This window comes from Triticum urartu, chromosome 1A (assembly GCF_056163025.1).
Source record: "Triticum urartu cultivar PI428250 chromosome 1A, HENAU_Tu73, whole genome shotgun sequence".
Classification (NCBI taxonomy): Eukaryota; Viridiplantae; Streptophyta; class Magnoliopsida; order Poales; family Poaceae; genus Triticum; species Triticum urartu.
In genome coordinates this window covers 21,726,717-21,750,832 of record NC_141873.1, presented here as the reverse complement: position 1 = coordinate 21,750,832, position 24,116 = coordinate 21,726,717, and the positions used below count along the sequence as shown (strand labels likewise).

General features: G+C 46.5%; 2 pseudogenes across 1 annotated transcript; one reads left to right on the top strand and one right to left on the bottom strand.

Moving 5' to 3' along the window:
* Positions 1 to 3,355: 3,355 nt before the first annotated feature.
* On the bottom strand, positions 3,356 to 4,386 carry LOC147988588 (uncharacterized; annotated as a pseudogene).
* A 2,774-nt stretch (positions 4,387 to 7,160) lies between these two features.
* On the top strand, positions 7,161 to 23,893 carry LOC125507465 (disease resistance protein RGA5-like; annotated as a pseudogene). The gene is made up of 6 exons (XR_015617299.1): positions 7,161 to 7,433; positions 7,549 to 7,614; positions 7,709 to 7,854; positions 7,950 to 18,586; positions 19,594 to 21,597; positions 21,711 to 23,893. The product of XR_015617299.1 is annotated as a disease resistance protein RGA5-like (transcript).
* The last annotated feature ends 223 nt before the right edge of the window (positions 23,894 to 24,116 follow it).

The following is a 24,116-nucleotide window of genomic DNA, read 5'->3' as shown; positions in this document are numbered from 1 at the left end:
TTGTGATATCCATCTCCGAAGCACCGTCGTGATCACCATCGTCACCGGCGTGACACCTTGATCTCCATCGTAGCATCATTGTCGTCTCGCCAAGTTTATGCTTCCACGACTATCACTACCGCTTAGTAATAAAGTAAAGCATTACTTCGCGATTTCATTGCATACAATAAAACGACAACCATAAGGCTCCTGCCAGTTGCCGATAACTCGGTTACAAAACATGATCATCTCATACAATAAAATTCAGCATCATGTGTTGACCATATCACATCACAACATGCCCTGCAAAAACAAGTTAGACGTCCTCTACTTTGTTGTTGCAAGTTTTACGTGGCTGCTACGGGCTTAAGCAAGAACCAATCTCACCTACGCATCAAAACCACAACGATAGTTTGTCAAATAGACTCCGTTTTAACCTTCGCAAGGACCGGGCGTAGCCATACTTGGTTCAACTAAAGTTGGAGAGACAGTCGCCCGCAAGCCACCTGTGTGCAAAGCACGTCGGGGGAACCGGTCTCGCGTAAGCGTACGCGTAAGGTTGGTCCGGGTCGTCTCGTCCAACAATGCCGCCGAACCAAAGTATGACATGCTGGTAGGCAGTATGACTTATATCGCCCACAACTCACTTGTGTTCTACTCGTGCATATAACATCAACATAAATAACCTAGGCTCGGATGCCACTGTTAGGTTTCGTAGTAATTTCAAAAAATTTCCTATGCACACGCAAGATCATGTGATGCATAGCAACGAGAGGAGAGAGTGCTGTCTACGTACCCACGCAGACCGACTGCGGAAGCGTTGACACAACGTAGAGGAAGTAGTCGTACGTCTTCGCGATCCAACCGATCAAGCACCGAAACTACGGCACCTCCGAGTTCGAGCACACGTTCAGCTCGATGACGATCCCCGGACTCCGATCCAGCAAAGTGTCGTGGAGGAATTCCGTCAACACGACGGCGTGGTGACGATCTTGATGCACTACAGCAGCAGGGCTTCGCCTAAACTCCGCTACAGTATTATCGAGGAATATGGTGGCAGGGGGCACCGCACACGGCTAAGGAATAGATCACGTGGATCAACTTGTGTGTTTTTGGGGTGCCTTTACCTCAGTATATAAAGGAGCCAAGGGGGAGGGGGGCGCCGGCTAGGAGGAGGGCGCAGGAGGAGTCCTTCTCCTTCCGGGAGTAGGACTCCCCCCCAATCCTAGTTGGACTAGGATTCCCCGAGGGGGAAAGAGAGAGAAGGGGGCCGGCCACCTCTCCTAGTCCTAATAGGACTAGGGGGAGGGGGGAGGCGCGCGGCCACCTTGGGCTTCCCCTTTCTCCTTTCCACTAAAGCCCATCTAGGCCCATATGGTTCCCGGGGGGTTCCGGTAACCTCCCGGTACTCCGGTAAAATCCCGATTTCACCCGGAACACTTCCGATATCCAAACATAGGCTTCCAATATATCAATCTTTACGTCTCGACCATTTCGAGACTCCTCGTCATGTCCGTGATCACATCCGGGACTCCAAACAACCTTCGGTACATCAAAGTGCATAAACTCATAATATAACTGTCATCGTAACCTTAAGCGTGCGGACCCTACGGGTTCGAGAACAATGTAGACATGACCGAGACACGTCTCCGGTCAATAACCAATAGCGGGACCTTGATGCCCATATTGGCTCCTACATATTCTACGAAGATCTTTATCGGTCAGACCGCATAACAACATACGTTGTTCCCTTTGTCATCGGTATGTTACTTGCCCGAGATTCGATCGTCGGTATCCAATACCTAGTTCAATCTCGTTACCGGCAAGTCTCTTTACTCCTTCTGTAATACATCATCTCGCAACTAACTCATTAGTTGCAATGCTTGCAAGGCTTATGTGATGTGTATTACCGAGAGGCCCCAGAGATACCTCTCCGACAATCGGATTGACAAATCCTATAATCTCGAAATACGCCAACCCAACATCTACCTTTGGAGACACCTGTAATGCTCCTTTATAATCACCCAGTTACGTTGTGACGTTTGGTAGCACCCAAAGTGTTCCTCCGGCAAACGGGAGTTGCATAATCTCATAGTTATAGGAACATGTATAAGTCATGAAGAAAGCAATAGCAACATACTAAACGATCGGGTGCTAAGCTAATGGAATGGGTCATGTCAATCAGATCATTCAACTAATGATGTGACCTCGTTTAATCAAATAACAACTCATTGTTCATGGTTAGGAAACATAACCATCTTTGATTAACGAGCTAGTCAAGTAGAGGCATACTAGTGACACTTTGTTTGTCTATGTATTCACACATGTATTATGTTTCCGGTTAATACAATTCTAGCATGAATAATAAACATTTATCATGATTATAAGGAAATAAATAATAACTTTATTATTGCCTCTAGGGCACATTTCCTTCACTGCTGGTCAGTGCGAATGATGAAAGGCTGGTGCTGCAAGTAAGGCCTCCATTTGTCCATGGCCATGAGAATGGCTAAACACTCTTTTTTATACGTGCCGAGGGCTTGGTTCTTAGGACAGAGACCTTTACTCAGATAAGCCACCGGGTGACCTTGCTGCATAAGAACAGCCCCGATCCCATCTTTACAAGCGTTTGTCTCTAGTACAAACTGCTGATGAAAGTTAGGGACAACCAAAACTGGCGCTTCAATCATTGCTTGCTTCAACAGCCGGAAGGCCATGTCTGCTGTTGGGGTCCACTAGAAGATGACCCCTTTCTTCAGTAATTCTGTCAGAGGTCGACTAATAATACTGTAGTTCTGGATGAACTAGCGGTAATATCCAGTGAGCCCAAGAAATCCACGGAGCGCACGAACAGATGTAGGAATAGGCCATGTCGGGACTGCTTCCACTTTCGTAGGATCTGTAGCCACTCCATCTGCGCTGATCACATGACCCAGGTATTCAATTGACGGCTAGGCAAAAGCACACTTGGAGCGCTTGACCACTAGGGAATTTTCTCGGAGCGTTTGCAGAACGGCGCGCAGGAGGCGGACATGCTCAGATAGGGTAGCACTGTGCACCAAGATGTCATCCATAAAGACCAGCACTCCATGTCTCAACAAAGGGTCAAAAAAAAGTTCATCACCCCATTTGTCCCTGGTGCCCGTGAGAGTCCACAGGGCATAACCAGAAACTCGTAGAGCCCTTGGTGGGTGTGAAATGATGTCTTGAACTCCTCACCATATGCCACTTTGATTTGATGGTACCCGGATAATAAATCAAGCTTTGTGAACCACTTGGCCCCAGAAAGTTCATCTAACAACTCATCCACAATGGGCATCGGGTGCTTGTACTTAATAGTGACGGCATTGAGCTGTCGATAATCAACACAAAATTGTCAAGACCCGTCTTTCTTGCACACCAACATCACGGGAGACACAAATGGACTGGTACTGGGACGAATGATCCCCATGCATAGCATCTCTCTAATCAGTCGTTGGATCTCGTCTTTTTGTTGAGGTGTATAGCGATACGGCCGAGCACTGACAGGTTGGGCCCCTGGTATGAGAGGGATGGTATGGTCCTCCGGACGGCGTGGTGGTAACTTCATTGGAGGTTGAAAACGATCATCAAATTCGTGCAACAGAGACTTAATTTCTGGTGGCAAAGGGGTACCCTCTGCCTTTTGGAGCTGAAGTGACATGAAGTCTTGCTCCTGGTGAATTTGCTGAATCTGCACACCGTGTTGAATAGCTCCTCTTGGCAACAGTCCTTTGAGTTTCCGTGGTGACACTTGCTTACACTTCACTGGTTTATCTCGCACTCGACGCAAAGTGATCCGGCACCAATCAGGTGTGAATTTCATCCATTTCTTGTGCCAATGCACCCACATGGGGTTGTGCTCTTCCAACCAATCAACACCAACAATTAGGTCGTAGCAGCTTAGGGGAAGTACCTTCATATCTTGCACAAAAGTATGCCCTTGTGCCCACCAGGTCAATTTCGGTGCCATTGTCGAGCTGGTCAGGGTATCACCACCTGCAATCACATACGATGCATTGGGCATTGGCTGAGTTGGAATCTGCAATTCTTGGACCAGGGCTGCATCCACAAGGAACAATTTGCTCCGGAGTCAATCAACACAAGAATGCTACGCTTGCCAATTAGTCCATCGACCCGCATATGCCGACGTCTCACTGCTGTTTTGTTGGGGCTGTCACTTGCGAGTAGCATGACTTCATCGTCCGAGCTAGAATCCGACAAGTGTTGCGGATCAGGCGGATCATCCAGCTGCAAGACCTCCAGGAGTTCTTCCATGACATGTATGGGCACTTTGTCTGGGCACTTGTGACCTCTCGCCCATGGTTCTCCAGCTGGGGCAGTACTATCACTCCCACCAGCGGTACTACCGCTAGGTATTGCATGCATAGGTGAAACAACGGTAGTAAAGTAGAGCAGCGCGGTAATACCGCCCACTACTACCCTCTATCCTCTACCCTTTACTTTCACTCTCCATTTCATTAAATCATAAACAGTTTTTGAAATCATGAATATTTTTTAAAACTCATGCACATATTTGAAATCATGAAAAAAAATCAAATTCATGAACACTTTTTACATGTTTTTTTACATTTTCTAAAATCAATAATAATTTTTACAATTCATGAACATTTTATACTATTTGCAAACATTTTTTGAAAATTCTGAACCTGTTTCTTGAATTGGCGAACATTTCTAGATTTGACAAACATTTTTTTGGAAATTGGTGGAACAATTCTTGAAATTCACGAATATTTATTAGATTTAAGAAGTAATTTTTGAAATGCATGATCATTTTTTGAATCAGAGAATATTTTATAAATCAATTTTTTTAGTTTTTAGGATATTTTCCATTCCTGTTGAATTCGCGAAATTTTGTAAATTCCATTAACAGTTTCTAATACACGAACTTTTGAAAAAAATCATGAACATTTTTTATTTCCCGAACATTTGTTTTCAAAATTTCAAACATTTTTTGAATAAGCAAACAATTTTTTTTACAAAATCACGAACATTTTTTGAATTCACAAACAGTTTATGATTTATTTAAAAAATATTTTAAGATCCTTATTTTAAAAAAATTGGAACCTTTTTGAAGTCCCAAATTATTTAAATTAGAAAGAAAGAAAAATGGAAAATAAAAATAGAAATAGAAAATGAAATTTAAAAAACAGGCTGCCCGGACATGGGCCAGACAAAACGGGCACGCTGCGGCGCTAATATTTTGCAATTTCTGGTGCAATTTTCATGACGTACCGCGACAGTCAATAGATCTTTATCATTAGGTAGAGATCGGATAACCAAATTTAGGTGACTTAAATTTTTGGTCGCCATGGAGTTTCCGATCTGGTATTGGAGCCTTTTGTGGCAAAAAGAATCCAAGAGATTCAATTTTTAGGTATTGAACTCATTTTTTAGTCTGATGTTGGATATGCTCTTACTGTAGTGGAATATTTGTATATTTTTATTATTTTGCTCTATGAAGTTATCTTGGCATCCATGTAAAAATCTATCCAATGAGGCGGGACTAGTGAAAAGTCATTTCATATTTTGTCTTTGTGACCAGGCTTGATGAGATAACTCCTCCCCAAACAATGGTTCTTCCTCGATGTCAACATTGTCTTGGACTTTGGTCTATTGTCCTTGAGTTTCTTTAGCTCAATCCCCTGGCCGCCCACATTGATCATCTCCTCCATGAGATCATAGTAGTAGTTTGGGTTGTCCGGCATCGGGGTCGGCATTCCACCATACAAGTTGCGGGCATCGGTTAAGTTGGCTGGGGAGACAACCCGTGAGCGCTTCCCAAGTGTCCCGGTAGACCGCCTGGTCACAGGTGTGGCGTTGATATCAATGGGGGACACCACGGGGATGACCAACACATCATTACCCATTTCCGGCAAGCCGTGCCGAGGTGAGATGGAGAAGCGTCGTCGGGTCGTGTCTGGGAAGGTTAGCATACATCGACAGTGATGTTGACGTGCCAGCTCCCGTCATGGCGGTGCCGAGAAGGGCTGGCTCAAGGAACCCCAGCAGGAGGAGGGCGGTTTGTGCGGCCTTAACGGCGATGGCGTCGGTGTCCTCAGTGGCAGTGGCAGCGGTGGTGGTGGAGGGGTCTTCTTTTGCCTTCTCCTTCCTCCTCCGGTTGGCCCGCATCGTCGTTTCGGATGATCTATACTTCGGGGTGATCTCCTTCTTCGGCTTCTTCGGGGCCACGGCGGGGACGAGGCGGCGGCGGCGGGGTTGGGCGCGTCAGGCCGTCAGCCATGACTCTAGGAGGGAGGGTTTTGGGGATAGGAATGATGGGAGTGGCGATGGTGTGCGAGCGACTGGCAGACAGGGAAGGACAAGGGAAGGACTTTGCGGGCATCCACAACATGTCCAGACAGACCCAAACCCGGCCTAAATTTGGGCCCAAAATGGATCGAAATGGACAAAAAAACGGACACCCACCCGTCTATGTTTTTTGTCCGCAGGAACACAAACAAATGCGGGCGGACAAAATGTATCGGTCTATTGGAGTTACCCTTAGCGATTGATTCGCTACATGCCGATTACTTTGCATCATCCAAACGGCAACAATGTGGCGATTCAACCCCTAAATAATGTGGGAATCAGAGACTTTGTGGCACCTTATGACATGTTGTGTCATTTTGCACAATATGATTATCGAGAACAAATATGATGGGGTACGCGAGAGCTATGATTTTGGCAAGCCAGGAGAACAAGTCCACATCCCAGAACATAAAGATGCAGATCAATTTATGATTTTTTTCAGAGACATCAGAATCTTCGAGATCATTAGGTGAACACGTAGCTACCCACTAATCTTGTGGACCATACATGGACCCACAATGATAATAAAAGAGCTAATGTTTAAATAGTGCGTGTAAAATGAATTTTATGTTTGAACTACATATTTCCGCTACCAACAAAATGGTATTCATGTAATGTTCCTGCATTAGGCGCATCTACGGCAAACCGAACAGAACCTGACATTTTCGACATCTTGTCGACCCAAACAAACAAAAAATGAACCAAATCCGTGCAATGCATTCCAAAGAACACAAGCGGTGCATCTTCTAGTACAGTAGTGCTTTGTGATTGACGATGATGCTGGCCACCAAGCGTTGCATTTCTTTCCACGCCCACCCACCCACCCAAAGCACTCCCTTTCCTTCTTCTTTACCTTGTCCCACATCCAACGCATCGTCCACTGATGAACAAACACATGAGCCAAAAGCATTACGTACTATTCCGATGGATTCGTATCTATCTTGACTGCTGTTGTTGCTCTTCCTCTGCTCCTCCGTCTCCCCTTCCCCTCATTCTCATCTCCTCATCTCGTCCATTGTGTCGCGTCGCCTGGTATACATCCGCATGCATCCAACCTCCAGTGAGTGCTCCGCCCCTGCCGGGAGACCTTGTTTACCGCGGAGGTATGTTTCCTGTCGATTTGTTTCCTGCTAAGGTAGCAATGCTTGGATCTAAAAACTGATCAATTCTCCTGCTTCAGAGTCTCATCCATTTGTGCTGGTTGAATCTTGAATCCAGGGTAGCAAGAATCATGAAGTTCCCTGTCAATCAGAGCAGGATGCATCGAATCCACTGATCGACCTGGTAACTTCGTCTCACCTTTCTTGCTGTTCTGCTCTACTCACATCCACACCTTCTTGTTAATCTGCACCTTCTTGTTAATCTGCTGCTTTGCTAGATTATAAATTCGTCTTCTTCCAACCCGGGAGCAGTGAGCCAGTGACGCATCTGGCCTCTGGTGTGCCGCTGCCGCCGCTTCCGCTTCCTTGTCACCTCCGACGAGGGCGCCCCCGCTGTGTTCTGCTCTGCCGTGAAGCACCAAAGGTGAGCTTGGTCCAAATCTAGCTAAAGTTTTGGCTTGGCAACTCGGTCCTAGAGCTTGGATTGCATTACAGCTCCCCACATTCATCGATTTGCAGGTTTCCAGCTGATCGGTCATGGAGGTCGTCACAGGTGCCATGGGCAGCCTACTCCCCAAGCTAGGCCAGCTGCTCATGGATGAGTACAACTTGCACAAGCGCGTCAAAAAAGATGTCGAGTTCCTCTGGAAGGAGCTTGAGAGCATGCACGCTGCCCTCATCAAGGTTGGCGAGGTGCCGCGGGACCAGCTCGACAGGCAAGTCAAGCTTTTTTTTTTTTTTTTCCAAAAAAGGGTTTTCCCCCGCTTTATATTCCAAAGCAACCAACACCGATACAGGAACGCTGGGGCGAACAGCACAACAAGCCCAAAAGAAACAGAAAAATAAATGAAGAGAAAAGAATGCCAACAACGACGGATCAACGAAAAAGATGAGGACCCGCAACCGCCGCGCCCACCGGATAACCACCACGCTCCTAGCACTTCAGACCGCCGCATACCAAACAACACCTTCAAGAAGGATCACGACGATGACGACGCTGTTGCCCGGACATGTCCTAGGGTTTCCCCCGGTACGCGAGGGGTGAGGTGGAAGGGGTAAGCCCGACGCCCTTCAGGAAGGCACGGCGGCGCCCACGAGCGTCACCGCGTCGGTGCCGGCCCTGCCGACAAGGATTTCTCCCGACCACCAACCAACCACGACCCCAGACGATCCATCACGCGCCACCACACACACCGCCCACCAACTTGCGCCACCACGGTCGAGCAGTCTGCATCGCCGTCTCACCATGGCAAACGAAACGGGACCGACGGAAACAAGACGACGCAACCGGGAACCAGGAGCGGCAACATCAACAGCCTCGCGGGAGGGGACATCCTCCACCGCCCCCGGCAGGATCCGGCCGGACGCAGCACAGGGGCAAACCGGGCCACCCCCGGCCCAGCCGAGCCCGAAACGGGCTCGCGAAGCCCCCGTCGCCGCGCTGCAGAACGCGAGCCACCGTCGCTACCACCCCCCGCACGAGTCACGCCCCCGACCCGCCGGAGACGCCCCAAGCAGACCAGGCCAGGCCCGCGCAGACCCAGTTCGAGCCCAAAAGGGCCCAGATCTGGGCCGGGAAGGCCCGCCGCTAGCCACCGCGTCGCCCCGCCGCCAAGCGGCCGCGCCATCGCCCGCACGCCACCCAGCACGGCGCCGCCCAGGGAGCCACGCCGCCACCGGATCCATTGTCGCCGAGGAGCACCCCCGACGGCCGCTGTCCGCCCGAGCCGAGGCGCCATGCGAGGGGGAAAGGCCGGGGCCGCCGCCGCCGGCACCACGCGGGAAAGGCCCGGTGGCCCAGGCCGACGGCGGCGGAAGGGGAGGAGGGGGAGGGGGGGCTGGGAGGGGCGACGAGAGCCCCCGGTCGCCCCGCTCGGGGAGGCGACGCGGGGGGAGGAGAGCAGCTCATGTCCAGGCAAGTCAAGCTTTGGGCCGACGAGGTCAGAGAGCTCTCCTATAACATGGAGGATGTCGTCAACAAGTTCCTCGTACGTGTCGAAGGTATACAGCAGCCTCACGACAACACCAGCAGATTCAAGGAGCTCAAGAACAAGATGATCTACTTGTTCAAGAAGGGCAAGAATCACCATCGAATAGCTGGCGCCATCAAGGAAATCAAGGAGCAACTCCAGGAGGTGGCTGCTAGGCGTGGCAGGAACAAGCTCGATGTTTGAAATATGCCCTAGAGGCAATAATAAATTAGTTATTATTATATTTCCTTGTTCATGATAATCGTTTATTATCCATGCTAGAATTGTATTGATAGGAAACTCAAATACATGTGTGGATACATAGACAACACCATGTCCCTAGTAAGCCTCTAGTTGACTAGCTCGTTGATCAATAGATGGTCACGGTTTCCTGACCATGGAGATTGGATGTCATTGATAACGGGATCACATCATTAGAAGAATGATGTGATGGACAAGACCCAATCCTAAGCATAACACAAGATCGTGTAGTTCGTATGCTAAAGCTTTTCTAATGTCAAGTATCATTTCCTTAGACCATGAGATTGTGCAACTCCCGGATACCGTAGGAATGCTTTGGGTGTGCCAAACGTCACAACGTAACTGGGTGGCTATAAAGGTACACTACAGGTATCTCCGAAAGTGTCTGTTGGGTTGGCACGAATCGAGACTGGGATTTGTCACTCCGTGTAAACGGAGAGGTATCTCTGGGCCCACTCGGTAGGACATCATCATAATGTGCACAATGTGATCAAGGAGTTGATCACGGGATGATGTGTTACGGAACGAGTAAAGAGACTTGCCGGTAACGAGATTGAACAAGGTATCGGGATACCGACGATCGAATCTCGGGCAAGTGTCGTACCGATAGACAAAGGGAATTGTATACGGGATTGATTAAGTCCTTGACATCGTGGTTCATCCGATGAGATCATCGTGGAACATGTGGGAGCCAACATGGGTATCCAGATCCCGCTGTTGGTTATTGACCGGAGAACGTCTCGGTCATGTCTGCATGTCTCCCGAACCCGTAGGGTCTACACACTTAAGGTTCGGTGACGCTAGGGTTATAGAGATATTAGTATGCGGTAACCCGAAAGTTGTTCGGAGTCCCGGATGAGATCCCGGACGTCACGAGGAGTTCCGTAATGGTCCGGAGGTAAAGAATTATATATAGGAAGTGCTATTTCGACCATCGGGACAAGTTTCGGGGTCATCGGTATTGTACCGGGACCACCGGAAGGGTCCCGGGGGTCCACCGGGTGGGGCCACCTGCCCCGGGGGGCCACATGGGCTGTAGGGGGTGCGCCTTGGCCTATATGGGCCAAGGGCACCAGCCCCAAGAGGCCCATGCGCCAAGAGAGAGGGAAAGGGTAGAGTCCTAAAGGGGGAAGGCACCTCCGAGGTGCCTTGGGGAGGATGGACTCCTCCCCCCCTTGGCCGCACCCTTCCTTGGAGGAAGGGGCAAGGCTGCGCCCTCCCCCTCTCCCTTGGACCTATATATAGTGGGGGGAAGGGAGGGCAACCATACCTAAGCCCTGGCGCCTCCCTCTCCCTCCCATGACACGTCTCCCTCCTCCCACAGCGCTTGGCGAAGCCCTGTTGGAATCCCGCTACTTCCACCACCACGCCGTCGTGCTGTTGGATCTCCATCAACCTCTCCTCCCCCCTTGCTGGATCAAGAAGGAGGAGACGTTGCTGCTCCGTACGTGTGTTGAACGCGGAGGTGCCGTCCGTTCGGCGCTAGGATCATCGGTGATTTGGATCACGACGAGTACGACTCCATCAACCCCGTTCTCTTGAACGCTTCCGCGCGCGATCTACAAGGGTATGTAGATCCACTCCTCCCTCGTTGCTAGATGACTCCATAGATAGATCTTGGTGACACGTAGGAAAATTTTGAATTTATGCTACGTTCCCCAACAGTGGCATCATGAGCTAGGTCTATGCGTAGTTTCTATGCACGAGTAGAACACAAAGTAGTTGTGGGCGTTGATTTTGTTCAATATGCTTGCCGTTACTAGTCCAATCTTGATTCGGTGGCATTGTGGGATGAAGCGGCCCGGACCGACCTTACACGTACTCTTACGTGAGACTGGTTCCACCGACTGACATGCACTAGTTGCATAAGGTGGCTAGCGGGTGTCTGTCTCTCCCACTTTAGTCGGATCGGATTCGATGAAAAGGGTCCTTATGAAGGGTAAATAGCAATTGGCATATCACGTTGTGGTTTTTGCGTAGGTAAGAAACGTTCTTGCTAGAAACCCATAGCAGCCACGTAAAACATGCAAACAACAATTAGAGGACGTCTAACTTGTTTTTGCAGGGTATGCTATGTGATGTGATATGGCCAAAAGGATGTGATGAATGATATATGTGATGTATGAGATTGATCATGTTCTTGTAATAGGAATCACGACTTGCATGTCGATGAGTATGACAACCGGCAGGAGCCATAGGAGTTGTCTTAATTTATTTATGACCTGCGTGTCAACATAAACGTCATGTAATTACTTTACTTTAGTGCTAACCGATAGCTGTAGTAGTAGAAGTAATAGTTGACGAGACAACTTCATGGAGACACGATGATGGAGATCATGATGATGGAGATCATGGTGTCATGCCGGTGACAAGATGATCCTGGAGCCCCAAGATGGAGACCAAAGGAGCTATATGATATTGGCCATATCATGTCACTATTATTTGATTGCATGTGATGTTTATCATGTTTATACATCTTGTTTACTTAGAATGACGGTAGTAAATAAGATGATCCCTCACTAAAATTTCAAGAAGGTGTTCCCCCTAACTGTGCACCGTTGCGACAGTTAGTTGTTTCAATGCACCACGTGATGATCGGGTGTTTGATTCAAACGTTCACATACAACGGGTGTAAGACAGATTTACACATGCAAACACTTAGGTTGACTTGACGAGCCTAGCATGTGTATAGACATGGCCTCAGAACACAGAAGACCGAAAGGTTGAGCATGAGTCGTATAGAAAATACGATCAACATGAAGATGTTCACCGATGTTGACTAGTCCGTCTCACATGATGATCGGACACGGCCTAGTTGACTCGGATCATGTAATCACTTAGATGACTAGAGGGATGTCTATCTGAGTGGGAGTTCATAAGATGAACTTAATTATCCTGAACATAGTCAAAAGTTCTTCGCAAATTATGTCGTAGCTCGCGCTTCTGTTCTACTGTTTAGATATGTTCCTAGAGGATATTTAGTTGAAAGTTGATAGTAGCAATTATGCGGACTAGGTCCGTAAAATGAGGATTGTCCTCATTGCTTCATAGAAGGCTTATGTCCTTAATGCACCGCTCAATGTGCTGAACCTCGAACGTCGTCTATGGATGTTGCGAACATCTGACATACACATTTTGATAACTACGTGATAGTTCAGTTAAACGGTTTAGAATTGAGGCACCGAAGACGTTTTTGAAACATCGCAAAACATATGAGATGTTTCGGGGGCTGAAATTGGGATTTCAGGCTCGTGCCCATGTCAAGAGGTATAAGACCTCCGACAATTTTCTTAGCCTACAAACTAAGGAGAAAAGCTCAATTGTTGTGCTTGTGCTCAGATTGTCTGAGTACAACAATCGCTTGAATCGAGTGGGAGTTGATCTTCCAGATGAGATAGTGATGTTTCTCCGAAGTCATTACCACCAAGCTGCTAGAGCTTCGTGATGAACTATGATATATCAGGGACATATGATGATCCTTGAGATATTCGCGATATTTGACACCACGAAAGTAGAAATCAAGAAGGAGCATCAATTGTTGATGGTTGGTGAAACCACTAGTTTCAAGAAGGGCAAGGGAACAAAGGGATACTTCATTAAATGGCAATTCAGCTGCTGCTCTAGTGAAGAAACCCAAGGTTGAACCCAAACCCGAGACTGAGTGCTTCTGTAATAAGGGGAACAGTCACTGGAGCAGAATTACCCTAGATACTTGGTAGATGAGAAGGCTGGCAAGGTCAATAGAAGTATATTGGATATACATTGTGTTGATGTGTACTTTACTAGTACTCCTAGTAGCACCAGGGTATTAGATACCGGTTCGGTTGCTAAGTGTTAGTAACTCGAAATAAAAGCTACGGAATAAACGGAGACTAGCTAAAGGTGAGCTGACGATATGTGTTGGAAGTGTTTCCAATGTTGATATGATCAAGCATCGCACGCTCCCTCTACCATCGAGATTGGTGTTTGCATTGAGCATAGACATGATTGGATTATGTCTATCGCAATACGGTTATTCATTTAAGGAGAATAACGGTTACTCTGTTTATTTGAATAATACCTACAATGGTCTTGCACCTAAAATGAATGGTTCATTGAATCTCGATCATAGTGATACACATGTTCATGCCAAAAGATATAAGGTAGTAATGATAGTACCACCTACTTGTAGCACTGCCACTTAAGTCATATCGGTATAAAACGCATGAAGAAGCTCCATGTTGATGGATCTTTGGGCTCACTCGTTTTTTAAAAGTTTGAGACATGCGAACCATGTCTATTGGTGTATATGCATGAAGAAACTCCATGCAAATGGACTGTTTGGACTCACTTGATTTTGAATCACTTGAGACATGCAAATCATACCACATGGGCAAGATGACTGAAAGCCTCGTTTTTCAGTAAAATGGAACTAGAAAGCAACTTGTTGGAAGTAATACATTTTGATGTGTGCAGTCCAATGAGTGCTGAGGCATGTAGTGGATATCGTTATGTTCTTACTTCACAGATGATTTGAGTAGATGTTGAGTATATTTACTTGATGAATCACGAGTCTGAATTATTGAAAGGTTCAAGTAATTTCAGGGTGAAGTTGAAAGATCGTCGTAACAAGAGGATAAAATATCTATGATATGATCATAGAGATGAATATCTGAATTACGAGTTTGGCACAAAATTGAGACATTGTGGAAATTGTTTCACAACTAATACAGCCTGGAACACCATAGTGTGATGGTGTGTCCGAACATCATAACTGCACCCTATTGGATATGATGCATACCATGATGTCTCTTATCGAATTACCACGATAGTTTATGGGTTAGGCATTAGAGACAACCACATTCACTTTAATAGGGCACCACGTAATTCCGATGAGATGACACCATATGAACTATGGTTTAGAGAAACCTAAGCTGTCATTTCTTAAAGGTTTGGGGCTGCGACGCTTATGTGAAAAAGTTTCAGGCTGATAAGCTCGAACCCAAAGCGGATAAATACATCTTCATAGGACACCCAAAAACAGTTGGGTATACCTCCTGTCTCAGATTCGAAAGCAATAAGGGATTGTTTCTAGAATCGGGTCCTTTCTCGAGGAAAAGTTTCTCTCGAAAGAATTGAGAGGGAGGGTGGTGGAGACTTGATGAGGTTATTGAACCGTCTCTTCAACTAGTGTGTGGCAGGGCACAGGAAGTTGTTCCTGTGGCACCTACACCAATTGAAGTGGAAGCTTATGATAGTGATCATGAAACTTCAGATCAAGTCACTACCAAACCTCGTGGGATGACAAGGATGTGTACTACTTCAGAGTGGTACGTAATCCCGTCTTGGAAGTCATGTTGCTAGACAACAATGAACCTACGAGCTATGGAGAAGCAGTGGTGGGCCTGGATTCCAAAATGGCTCGAGGCCATATAATCCGAGAGAGGATCCATATATGAAAACAAAGTGTAGACTTTGGAAGAACTACTTGATGGTCGTAAGGCTGTTAGGTACATATGGATTTTAAAAGGAAGACAGACAATGATGGTAAGTATCACCATTAAGAAAGCTCGACTTGTCGTTAAGATGTTTTCCGACAAGTTCAAGGAGTTGATTACGATGAGACTTTCTCACTTGTAGCGATGCTAAGTGTCTGTTGGAATTATATTAGTGATTACTGCAATCTTGCAGATAGGATGTCAAAACATTGTTTCCTCGATGATTTTCTTGAGGAAAGGTTGTATGTGATACAACCGGAAGGTTTTGTCAATCCTGAAAGATGCTAATAAGTATGCAAAGCTCCAGCAATCCTTCTAAGGACTGGAGTAAGCATCTCGGAGTTGGAATGTACGCTTTGATGAGATGATCAAAGATTTTGGGTTTATACAAAGTTTATGAGAAACTTGTATTTCCAAAGAAGTGAGTGGGAGCACTATAGAATTTCTGATGAATATATGTTGTTGACATATTGTTGATCAGAAATGACGTGGAATTTCTGTAAAGCATATAGGGTTATTTGGAAAGTGTTTTTCAATGGAAAGCCTGGATTAAGCTACTTGAACGTTGAGCATCAAGATCTATAAGGATAGATCAAAACGCTTAATGGTACTTTCAAATGAGCACATACCTTGACATGAACTTGAAGGTGTTCAAGATGGATCAGTCAAAGAAGGAGTTCTTGCCTGAGTTGTAAGGTATGAAGTTAAGACTTAAAGCTCGACCATGGCAGAATAGAGAGAAAGGACGAAGGTCGTCTCCTACGCTTAAGACATAGGCTCTACAGTATGCTATGCTGTGTACCGCACCTGAAGTGTGCCTTGCCATGAGTCAGTCAAGGGGTACAAGAGTGATCCAAGAATGGATCACAAGACAGCGGTCAAAGTTATCCTTAGTAACTAGTGGACTAAGGAATTTTCTCGATTATGGAGGTGGTAAAAGAGTTCGTCGTAAAGGGTTACGCCGATGCAAGCTTTGACACTAATCCAGATTATTCTGAGTAGTAAACTGGATTCGTATAGTAGAACAGTTATTTGGAATAGCTCCAAATAGAGCGTGGTAGCTGCATCTAGGAGATGACATAGAGATTTGTAAAGCACACACGGATCTGAAAGGTTCAGACCCGTTGACTATAACCTCTCTCACAAGCATAACATGATCAAACCCAGAACTCATCGAGTGTTAATCACATGGTAAATGTGAACTAGATTATTGACTCTAGTAAACTCTTTGGGTGTTAGTCACATGGGGATGTGACCTTGAGTGTTAATCACATATCGATGTGAACTGGATTATTGGCTCTAGTGCAAGTGGGAGACTGTTGGAAATATGCCCTAGAGGCAATAATAAATTAGTTATTATTATATTTCCTTGTTCATGATAATCATTTATTATCCATGTTAGAATTGTATTGATAAGAAACTCAAATACATGTGTAGATACATAGACAACACCATGTCCCTAGTAAGCCTCTAGTTGACTAGCTCGTTGATCAATAGATGGTCACGGTTTCCTGACCATGGACATTGGATGTCATTGATAACGGGATCACATCATTAGGAGAATGATGTGATGGACAAGACCCAATCCTAAGCATAGCACAAGATCGTGTAGTTCGTATGCTAAAGCTTTTCTAATGTCAAGTATCATTTCCTTAGACCATGAGATTGTGCAACTCCCGGATACCGTAGGAATGCTTTGGGTGTGCCAAACGTCACAACGTAACTGGGTGGCTATAAAGGTACACTACAGGTATCTCCGAAAGTGTCTGTTGGGTTGGCACGAATCGAGACTGGGATTTGTCACTCCGTGTAAACGGAGAGGTATCTCTGGGCCCACTCGGTAGGACATCATCATAATGTGCACAATGTGATCAAGGAGTTGATCATGGGATGATGTGTTACGGAACGAGTAAAGAGACTTGCCGGTAACGAGATTGAACAAGGTATCGGGATACCGACGATCGAATCTCGGGCAAGTGTCGTACCGATAGACAAAGGGAATTGTATACGGGATTGATTAAGTCCTTGACATCGTGGTTCATCCGATGAGATTATCGTGGAACATGTGGGAGCCAACATGGGTATCCAGATCCCGCTGTTGGTTATTGACCGGAGAACGTCTCGGTCATGTCTGCATGTCTCCCGAACCCGTAGGGTCTACACACTTAAGGTTCGGTGACGCTAGGGTTATAGAGATATTAGTATGCGGTAACCCGAAAGTTGTTCGGAGTCCCGGATGAGATCCCGGACGTCACGAGGAGTTCCTTAATGGTCCGGAGGTAAAGAATTATATATAGGAAGTGCTATTTCGGCCATCGGGACAAGTTTCGGGGTCATCGGTATTGTACCGGGACCACCGGAAGGGTCCCGGGGGTCCACCGGGTGGGGCCACCTGCCCCGGGGGGCCACATGGGCTGTAGGGGGTGCGCCTTGGCCTATATGGGCCAAGGGCACCAGCCCCAAGAGGCCCATGCGCCAAGAGAGAGGGAAAGGGTAGAGTCCTAAAGGGGGAAGGCACCTCCGAGGTGCCTTGGGGAGGATGGACTCCTCCCCCCCTTGGCCGCACCCTTCCTTGGAGGAAGGGGCAAGGCTGCGCCCTCCCCCTCTCCCTTGGACCTATATATAGTGGGGGGAAGGGAGGGCAACCATACCTAAGCCCTGGCGCCTCCCTCCCCCTCCCATGACACGTCTCCCTCCTCCCACAGCGCTTGGCGAAGCCCTGTTGGAATCCCGCTACTTCCACCACCACGCCGTCGTGCTGTTGGATCTCCATCAACCTCTCCTCCCCCTTGCTGGATCAAGAAGGAGGAGACGTCGCTGCTCCGTACGTGTGTTGAACGCGGAGGTGCCGTCCGTTCGGCGCTAGGATCATCGGTGATTTGGATCACGACGAGTACGACTCCATCAACCCCGTTCTCTTGAACGCTTCCGCGCGCGATCTACAAGGGTATGTAGATCCACTCCTCCCTCGTTGCTAGATGACTCCATAGATAGATCTTGGTGACACGTAGGAAAATTTTGAATTTATGCTATGTTCCCCAACACTCGATGGTATTGCTTTTAATCCCACAGAAGCAATTGCTATCGATCCTCGTCTTCGGGCTTTGTACACAGAAGCAATAGAGCTGGTGGGCATTTATGGGAAGAGGGATCAAGACCTCTTGAGTTTGCTCTCCATTGAGGGCGACGATGCATCTAACAAGAAACTGAAGAAGATCTCCATTGTTGGATTTGGAGGGTTGGGAAAGACCACTCTTGATAGAGCAGTATACGAGAAGATTAAAGGTGATTTTGATTGTTAGGAATTTGTCCCCGTCGGTCAAAACCCTGATGTCAGGAAGGTTTTTAGGGATATCCTTATTGATCTCGGAAAATCCCACTCAGATGTTGTTATGTTGGATGAAAGGCAGCTTATCAACAAGCTTCATGAATTTCTTGAGAACAAGAGGTATGCATCACTTGCAGCAAAAATGATACTACTATGATATGTCCGCTTCCTATGCTAGTTGTCTAACTAATAATGTACAAATACATTGTAACCATCACATAGAAGGCCGGTTCAGAATAATTTTTCATTAAGGTCAGTAAACCGCAAAGTTATAGGTACTAAGTTTCAAGACTGTATGAGTATATATGTTTGATCCCCCCTCCTTTATCTGAAGAAAGTAAAATACTTCTCATTGCAGTAATTACAGTGGCTTAAATTTATTGCAATTGGTCTAAGAAATTCATCTCGGCGTTGTACATTTCATCAAAGTTATAAATAATGAGCATAATAACACTTGTACCAAATAATACACCAAAATGTAAAGGAAAGAACACACTTAGTTCTTTCTTTATCCCTACCCACCCCATTAAAACAAAGATCTAAACGGTGCATCATGCACCAAAGGCTACCCTTTTGCTCTTAATACACCAAGAAGTTAAATTTGCTCTTTGATATCACATTCTATTCCCCCTTTTCGCCTTGTTTAGAAACCTACTATCAGCAGAATATACTCGAAAGGATAATGTCATGTAAAATTTGAGTCTCCGGGAAGTTCATCAACGGCCATACAGTATATTAGTGGGCAAATCAGTGCTCCGATCATTCCAATAAATCTACCTAACCATTGTAATAATTGAAATGTTGTACTCGCTCCGATCCAAAATAAGTGTCGTGGTTTTAGTTCACACAATATTTTGGATCAGACGGTGTAACAAATTAATTGTACTTCTATCTATGTCATTGATTCAACAATTTGCTCTTTGTGTTTTACTCCCTTGAATCTTAAATTTGTATTCATTTTATTCATTATCTGATTGGCAGTTCATAATGCACAATTATTGAAATCAGATTGTCAAGATTGAGACGCCTGAATCTGATTAGTTTGTTTTTGAATATGTGCACTTATAGATGTATAGTTCCACCCATATATTCATATGACCTTACACTTATACTCTGAACTAATGTAGGTATCTCATCATAATTGATGATATATGGGATGAAAAATTGTGGGAAGGCATCAACTTGGCTTTCTCTAACAGGAATAATCTAGGCAGTCGGCTAGTCACCAAGCCCGAATTGTTAGTCTCTCCAATTCATGTTGCTCGTCGGCTAATGAATCATTTATCAAATGAAACCTCTTTCTACTGATGATTCCAGAAGGCTTCTCCATAAGAGAATATTTCCTGACAAGAGTGGTTGTCCAAATGAATTTGAACAAGTGTCTAAAGATATATTGAAAAAATGTGGTGGGGTACCACTAGCCATCATTACTATTGCTAGTGCTTTGGCTAGTGGCCATCACGTGAAACCAAAGCATGAGTGGGATATTCTACTCCAGTCCCTTGGCTCTGGACTAACAGAAGATAACAATTTAGAGGAGATGCGGAGTATACTATCTTTCAGCTATTATAATCTACCCTCTCATCTAAAAACTTGTCTATTGTACCTATGTATATATCCAGAAGATAGTGAGATTTATAGAGATAGACTGATATGGAAGTGGGTGGCCGAAGGATTTGTCCACCATGGAAATCAAGGGACAAGCCTGTTTTTGCTCGGATTAAGTTACTTCAACCAGCTCATTAATAGAAGTATGATCCAGCCAATATATGATGATCTAGGCCAGGTACATGCTTGCCGTGTACATGATATGGTTCTTGATCTTATCTGCAACTTGTCACATGAAGCAAAGTTTGTTAATGTATTGGATGGTACTAGGGATAGTATGTCTTTACATGGCAATGTTCGTCGTTTGTCCTTTCAAGATAGAAATAAAGATCATCAAGGCACACCTCTTAGAAGTATCACGGATATATCACGAGTGAGGTCCATTACTATCTTTACATCTGCTATTAATATCTTACCAGCCCTATCAAGGTTTGAAGTTTTGCGTGTACTTGATTTGTCTCACTATTATCTGGGGAAAAGTAGCACCCTACAACTTAACCTCAAGGGTGTTGGACACTTAGTTCACCTGAGGTACCTTGGTCTAGCAGGTACTGGAATTAGGGAACTCTCGGCTGAGATAGGAAACCTGTAGTTTTTGGAGGTGTTGGATCTTAGAGGCAATTTTGAGCTACAGGAATTGCCTTCCACTGTTCGGAAGTTGAGAAGATTAATCTACCTAAATATTTTTCCTAGTATGGTGGTTGCAACTCCAGGTCTGTTGCAGAGTCTGACATCCATAGAAGTGTTGCGGGGGATCTTGGTCTCTCTAAACATTATTGCACAAGAGCTTGGCAACCTGGCAAGGCTGAGGGAGCTTCAGATTTACTTCAAGGATGGTAGTTTGGATTTGTATGAAGGTTTCGTGAAGTCTCTAGGGAACCTACATCACATTGAAAGTCTAAGTATTAATTGCAATTCTGAAGAAAATTCTCTTGAATTGATGGATCTCTTGGGCGAACGCTGGGTGCCTCCTATACATCTCTGCGATTTTGACTCACGCATGCCTAGCCAACTGTCTACACTGCGAGGTTGGATAAAGAGTGACCCCTCACATCTCTCAAACCTCTCTGAGTTAGTCCTCGAATCAGTGAAGGAAGTACAACAAGTGGACATGGATATCATTGGGGGTTTGTTGTCCCTTCGCCGTCTCTCCATAAGGAGCACCCACCAAACACAGCGGCTGCTAGTCATCCGTGCAGATGGGTTCCGCTGTATGGTAAAATTTCACTTGAATTGTCGATCAGCAGCGCAAATCATGTTTGAACCAGGGGCTTTGCCGAGGGTGGAAGATGTTGGGTTCACTCTTGGCGTGCGGGTGGCGAAAGAGGATGGTAATTGTGGTTTCGACTTGGGCCTGCAGGGGAACCTGTTCTCCCTTCGGCAGAATGTCCGGGTTTGGATGTATTGCGGTGGAGCAAGGGTTGGGGAGGCCAAGGAAGCGGAGGCTGTGGTGAGGCACGCCCTCGACGCCCATCCCAACCATCCCCGGATTCATATTGTGATGAAGCCGCGTATAGCAAAAGGTACTCATGCCGCACCTAACTATTCACTTGTACACATACATATCTGTTTTTTGCTAAATGACGTACTGGCCTTATTAATTTTTGCATTCGTTTTTATCTCTGAATCTACCAAGATGCTCATGATGACGATTTGTGTGAGGACGAGGAGGAGAACTGATTTCTAACGCAGAGGGATTCACATTTCATCAGGTGTCCTCTTGGTATGTACTTGTCACAATTTCCACTAACTTTCTTTCTCCATCTCTAGAGTTCAGCTGCTTGTTGTATTGATCAACTGCTCTTCACCATTGGCTATGGAAATTCTAAAGGTTTCAAGGTGTTCTACAAAAGTTGCTTAGGCATAAGTATCTGAAAAAGGTGAAGTTGGTAGTGTAGTCTGAAAGTTGCTCATTCTCATTTTTTGGCGAGTGCTGATCAAAGCTACGGATAACCATATTTTTATGCAATCTTGTAGAAGGATAGTTGGTAGTGGGTGTTAAACGTGATATATTCTGCACCTATGTCCTTGCGTCGAGGAGAGGAGACCCTTGCTAACCGTATGAGGAGTAGTTAGACAAGATACTCATGTAATCTTTATCTTCTTTTATCTCTTGTATTTCTTCTCCTCCAAGATGTATCTCCACAACAACTTGTACGCATATTCAGGCTTGCAACCCATCTATATAACATGGAACACGTCGGCCAGGATAGGCAAGATGTTTACCGCAAGTCGGACATGGTATATAGAGCCTTCTTCTTCCATCAGAAACCCTAGCTAGTCCATCTCCATCAAGTGCACGCAGCCATGTCTTCCTCCTCCGCCTCCTTCCAGTCGACGCTCGGCGGTGAAGCCCTGGAGAAGCTCACCCGCACCAACTACGTCCTGTGGCGGACACAGATCACGCCGTAGCTGCGGGGTGCCAGCGTCTTCCACTACGTCGACGGCACGGCAACCGAGCCGGCCAAAGTCCTTACCACCAAGGACGCCGCCGGCAAGGAGACCACTGGGCCGAATCCCCTTCATCCGCTTTGGGTGAGGGAGGATCAGCAGGTCCTTGGATATCTGCTCCAACACCTCTCCAAGGAGGTGCTCGTCACGGTGAACACGATCACCACGGCGCGTGAACTCTGGGTGGCGCTGGCGAGCATGTTCTCGTCGCAGTCACTCAGCAGCGTCAACAACATCCACATAGCGCTGATCAATGCGCAGAAGGGCAATCAATCGGTGGCCACCTTCTTTGCCGCCATGAGGGGTCTCGCCGATGAACTCGCCGCGGCGGGAAAAACCATCCAGGACGACGAGCCCATCTCCTACATCATCCATAGGCTAGACCAAGAGTATCAGCCCCTCGTCTCCGCACTAGATGCCCGTGTCACCCCGGTAACCCTCGATGAACTTTTTGCCATGCTCAGTAACTTTGATCAACGCATGGCGCAGTATCATGGCTCCGGCGGTGGCTTCAAATCATCGGCCAACTCTGCATCCAGAGGCCGCGGTGGTGGCTCTCGCTCGCGCTCATCTTCCCGTGACAAGGGGAAGTTTGGCTCCGGCGGTGGTGGCTACCCCAACAACTCACGTGGAGGCGTACGCTCTGGTAACTCCAAAGGGCGTCGTGGTGCACTACAAAAAAAATACACTTATGTGATGATACGTGTTTTTCACAGTAGGTTGCTTTTTTGTCATGCATGTACATCCATGACAAATTTATGACATAATCAAGATAGTCATACCTGTGCTGTCGTAGAAGTGTTCCATGACATTACCAAAATTATCATCACGGAAGTGTCCACTTCCATGACAATAAATCGCGCGTCATAGAAGTGCTTTCGTCAAGGGTGACCGACACGTGGCATCCACCGTAACAGAACGCCGTTAAGCTATCGGGTCGGGTTTTGAATCCGATAACCCGTTAACAGCCCCGACCAATGGGGATTTTCCACGTGTAAAATCATCATTGGCTGGAGGAAACACGTGTCGGCCCATCGTTGGGACAGATGTCAACCACTCATTGGACGGAAGGCGCCTATGATACGTCGACACGTGGCACGGCCCAGCAGAGGCCCATTCCTGTGAAAAGGCCAGCCCGTTTGACTTGGTCAAAAGCTGGCGGGCCGGCCCATGGAAAGCCTGTTAACGGCCTGTTCGAATATAGCCCTTTTACAGCCCGCTAACCCAAGGCCCGTTACGCCCTATCCGAATTAGGCCCAGTAGCATCATCTGGGCCATCCAATATGATTCCAGCCCGTTTTCACTTCTGGCCCATGTATGGCCCATGACATCTTTCGGCCCATATGAGGCCCTATGTAACTCTTGGCGTATTAACGGCCCGTGGTGAAACTGGCCCGTAATGAACAGTGTATCACTTTACACCCATTAACGGCCCGTGGTGAAACTGGCCCGTAATGAACAGTGTATAACTTTATACCCATTAACGGCCCGTTATTCCGTTGGGCCGTTTCTAGCCCATGTTATCTTTCGGCCTTCTCAGAGCCCATTTATTCTTGGGCTCATTTCCAGCATTCGTTTACTTACGACCTGT